General features: G+C 43.0%; 1 non-coding gene across 1 annotated transcript; it reads left to right on the top strand.

Annotated features, from left to right (window-relative positions):
- Positions 1-4746: 4746 nt before the first annotated feature.
- Positions 4747-4882, top strand: LOC119920633. The gene has a single exon (XR_005448364.1). It is a non-coding gene; the product is annotated as a small nucleolar RNA SNORA7 (small nucleolar RNA).
- The last annotated feature ends 391 nt before the right edge of the window (positions 4883-5273 follow it).

Consider the following 5273-nt stretch of genomic DNA (forward strand, 5'->3'; position numbering starts at 1 on the left):
GCATCAAACCAAAACTCTTTACCATCAGCTGTAGCATACTTTATTAGCTTTCCCTCCTCTTACCTCACTTCAGTTATGTCCTAGAACAACCCAACCCAACCATCTACTTCTGTATCTTGATCTCATCTACTCTGCTACCAACACCCTTGCCTGTCCACTCTCCGGTCTACAACTTCCTCCTCCTTTATATCTGATGGACCACCACTCTCCCCACCTTCAAAACCATCCTAAAATCACATGTTCTCCAAGGCCTTTCATGGTTAAGCCCCTACCCACCCTCCCCTCTGTGTCACATATGCACCTAGATCTCTACCCCTCAGCCCCACAGCACACACACATATATATATATATATATATATATGTATATATATATACTTACACTCTGCCATTTCCCCTATCTGTGATTTACTTTAATGTCTGCCTCCCCTTCTAAACCATAAGTTCCTTGTGGGCAGGAATCATGTCTAGCAGTTCTATTAAATTGTACAATACAGTAAAGTCAGTAGACACAATAATCCCTCATAGGGGGAAATCTGACCTTCATGGTCAAAAATAATCGTATTGATAGTTAGATTTTATCCACATGTGAAGGTGAACCTGAAAAGACTGATGCTATCAATCAATCTCTTGCTCACTTTAGTCATAGAATGGTCATTTTTGCTTTGCTGTTGCATATGCAGCTTGTAGTGCTTAAGGCTGTTTCAGTTTGGTTAGAAGATTGTTGTTAGAGAAGCAACATGGATAGTGCATAGCCCTGAGAGTTAAAAGGACCTGGATTTTAATCCTGGCTCTGCTACCTGTCTGCTGCATGACCTTGGGCAACTCCCTTAACTTCTCTGTGCCTCAGTTACCTCATCTTAAAAATGTGGTTTAAGACTGTGAGTCCCATGTGGGACAAGGACTAAGTCCAACCTGATTTGCTTGTATCTACCCCAGCACCTAGTACAGTGCCTGGCACACAGTAAGCACTTACCAAATACTACAATTTTTTTGGTTTGTTATCTGGTTCCACACCTATTGGTTTCAATCAATCAATGGTATTTACTGAGCACTTACTATGTGCAGAGCACTATACTGTTTGGGAGAATACAACAGAATTAGCAGAGTGGGGAGACAAACATTAATATGAATAAATAATTTATAATATATAGTTTAAATATATGTACACAAGTACTGCAGGGTTGGGGTTGGGGAGAATAGCAAACGTCCAGAGGTCACAGATCCAAGAGCAAAGGATATGCTGGCTCTCTGTACAGAAGGGCAGATGAAATTATTTTAAATTGAATTCTTCACCATTATGTCAGTAGATTATCTTACTAAAACATTTTAAAAACTGGTATATTTGAAGGAGGACTGGGAGAGGTCATAATGAAGACTTACATTATCTGAGTGTTTGAATGGACTTCACATATTGCAGATGGAGAAACCTAAGGGGGAAAATGGGTCAGTTTCAGATGAAAGGAGAATCTACAGGTCTCGATGAAAGGAGAACATAAAATCAACAGCTCATTCGAATATTTTAACTAGTCATATTTTTGCTCTATTAGCTTTCAGTATTTTAAAAAATAGGTAGAGTATTCAGATCTTTTTAAAACAGAACCAGATATAAACTGTAATAGCTGGATCTTGCATAAAAGTTAAACTCTAAGTATGGAGTGTATGAAAAAGACATATTTCATCCACAGAAGTCTGAATGCCAGGAAACCCTTACACAATAATTCATTCTAGACAGACGGTGAGATCACGAATTGCTTTTCAATTCTTTGCTATTTTATAGGCAACATGGTAACATGATCTACAAATGAAGAGGCTGTATGCTGATTTTCCTAATTTTAACAATACAGGGCTAGAATAAAAATGGATGGTTCAATATTAAGGCTTTCTTTTCTATTCAATTTTATTCAAAATGACTGTTACCTCAAAACTAAAAATTTGCAAACAAAAGTATTCTCTATCATCACTAACACACACTAGTCCTTTTGTACAGTTGTTTAGGTGTTGAAATTACTTGAATTACATCATCAGCTCATAGCAAATATTAAATCGGTACAGTGCCACCTGAAGAGGGCTTAAAGTGCTTCAGGGTTTAGTTGTATCAGTTTTAAAGCTTCATACTTCATTTTATCCCTCGTGGTAATGATTTCAGCACTTTGCTTTAGTGACAAGCCCTGTGAACTCATTTCATCACTGTTTTGTAAATGAGCTTTAACAAACGTCATCTACAGAATCCAAACCCCAGGCATTTGTTTTGATGAATGATTACTGGTCAGTAAATCAATGTATTATTTAGTAACGTCGTGCCGGTACAAGGAAATTAGGTTTATTTCTACATTGAGAGAGATGTAGTTGAAGAGGATATTTTTTCATGCAGAGTAGAAAGAGGGGCCTGAGTTTTGAAACATTCATATTGCATTATTCCTCATTACACAACATCTTTGGCTGGGTGGGGTGTGAGGTAAGTGGACCATGGTAGGCTTATTCAAACTAGTCTATGGTGAGTTAAAACAGGATAACCAAAACGTAGGTGGGAGAAACACTTTAGAGACATAATGGAAGAAAATCTCAAGCAACGTGATATAGCTGTCAGAGGGTAGTTGGGCAACAGCAGCAGCAGAAGACAGATCAGGTCAGTCCAGCAGTCAGAAATGGAATAACTTTCTTGTAGCAGAGTTAGGCAAGAACATGACATCAAAAGGGTGAAATGAAAACTATGTCAGTTGCTTCACCACCTTCCCAGATGGGACATGTGAGGAGAATGATTTGCAATAGGCTTCTCACATAACTGCTGTATCATGAGCCGAAGTGGAGGAACTCCAGAGAGGATGAGATGAAAAGCACCAAGTGTAGCTAACCAGCAAGGGGCAACATAGGTATTTTCAATCATGCTTGGGTCTTTCAGCCACACTCTCACTCACACCAATAAAAGCAGTAGCAAAAGGTAGGAGGAAAGGGAAGTGGGCACACACACACACACACACTACTCAACCAAACACGCACATCCCACTCACTCAACTAAGGACACATACCACACACCTATATACGCTCCCACACTCCTATGACACCCACATCAAACAAACTTAAAGAGGCAGCAATCTGCTCCAGTTTTTCCGCACGTATCATCCAGCCCCAAAAGACATGCTTCATGTAGATGTGACAGGTACATTCGGACAGTGACAAACACATTCAGATGGATATTCAGGTTAGTTGGCCTTCAGTTTGAAAATGGTACTGGTAACAGTGAGATTGTTTCCACGGACAGGAGTGTCACACAAAGAATCTCTTGTATGTTCTGACCATGAAAGCACAGTGAGCCACCTTTCATTCATTCATTCATTCAGTCGTATTTATTGAGTGCTTACTGTGTGCAGAGCACTTTATTAAGCGCTTGGGAAGTACAAGTTGGCAACATATAGAGATGGTCCCTACCCAACAGTGGGCTCACAGTCTAGAAGGGAGACAGACAACAAAACAAAACATATTAACAAAATGAAATACATAGAATAGTAAATATGTACATGTAAAATAAATAGAGTAATAAATCTGTACAAGCATATATACAGGTGCTGTGGGGAGGGGGAGGAGGTAGGGTGGGGGGATGGGGAGGGGGAGAGGAAGGAGGGGGCTCAGTCTGGGAAGGCCTCCTGGAGGAGGTGAGCTCTCAGTAGGGCCTTGAAGGGAGGAAGAGAACTAGCTTGGTGGATGTGCAGAGGGAGGGCATTCCAGGACGGGGGAGGACGTGGGCCGGGAATCGACAGCGGAACGGGTGAAAATGAGGCACAGTGAGGAGGTTAGCAGCAGAGGAGCAGAGGGTGCAGGCTGGGCTGTAGAAGGAAAGAAAGGAGGTGAGGTAGGAGGGGGTGAGGTGATGGAGAGCCTTGAAGCCGAGAGTGTGGAGTTTTTGCCTGATGTGTAAATTGATTGGTAGCCACTGGAGATTTTTGAGGAGGGGAGTAACATGCCCAGAGCGTTTCTGCAGAAAGATGATCCAGGCAGCGGCGTGAAGTATAGACTGAAGTGGGGAGAGACAGGAGGATGGGAGATCAGAGAGGAGGCTGATGCAGTAATCCAGTCAGGATAGGATGAGAGACTGAACCAGCAGGGTAGCGGTTTGGATGGAGAGTAAAGGGCGGATCTTGGCAATGTTGCAGAGGTGAGACCGGCAGTTTTGGTGATGGATAGGATGTGAGGGGTGAACGAGAAAGCAGAGTCGAGGGTGACACCAAGGTTGCGGGCTTGTGAGACGGGAAGGATGGTAGTGCCATCAACAGTGATGGGAAAGTCAGGGAGAGGGCAGGGTTTGGGAGGGAAGATAAGGAGTTCAGTCTTCGACATATTGAGTTTTAGATGGTGGGCAGACATCCAGATAGAGATGTCTTGAAGGCATAGAGGAGACACGAGCCTGAAGGGAGGGAGAGAGAGCAGGGGCAGAGATGTAGATTTGGGTTTCATCAGCGTAGAGATGATAGTTGAAGCCGTGGGAGCGAATGAGTTCACCAAGGTAATGAGTGTAGATAGAGAACAGAAGGGGACCAAGAACTGACCCTTGAGGAACCCCTACAGTAAGGGGATGGGAGGGGGAGGAGGAGCCCGCAAAAGAGACTGAGAATGAGACTGACCACCTTCTCTGGTCCCTTGCCATTCAGGGTAAACTTTACTTAGAACCCAATGATTAAAATGGGAAGGACATGTCCACATGGCAGCAGGACATGTGTTTGAATTGTTTTTTGCAGTAGTGATGATGGTCTTACCCTCTGAGGGTCGCACCTGGAGAGTTTCTAGTACTCTACCAGTCGATTATGGGAGGGAGAGTCAAGCAGAGGCACACCCATTCAATTCCTAGCTTGGCCAGAGGCTAGCAAATGGAAGGGAATCTGCTACAAGTTATGACTGTCTTGTGCTGGGCAGCATTCATTCATTCATTAATCATATTTATTGAGTGCTTACTGTGTGCAGAGCACTGTACTAAGCACTTAGAAAGTACAATTCGGCAACATAAAGTCCCTACCCAACAATGGGCTCACAGTCTAGAAGGGGGAGACTGACAGCAAAACAGAACAAGTAGACAGGTGTCAATACCATCAAAATAAATAGAATTATAGATATATACACATCATTAATAAAGTAAATAGAGTAAAAAATATGTACAAATATACACAAGTGCTGTGGGGAGGAGAAGGGGGTAGGGCAGAGGGAGGGAGTGGGGGTGATGAGGAGAGGAGGAAGAGGAGAGGATAAGGGGGCTCAGTCTGGGAAGGCCTCCTGGAGGAGGTGAG

Source organism: Tachyglossus aculeatus, chromosome X1, assembly GCF_015852505.1.
Source record: "Tachyglossus aculeatus isolate mTacAcu1 chromosome X1, mTacAcu1.pri, whole genome shotgun sequence".
NCBI lineage: Eukaryota > Metazoa > Chordata > Mammalia > Monotremata > Tachyglossidae > Tachyglossus > Tachyglossus aculeatus.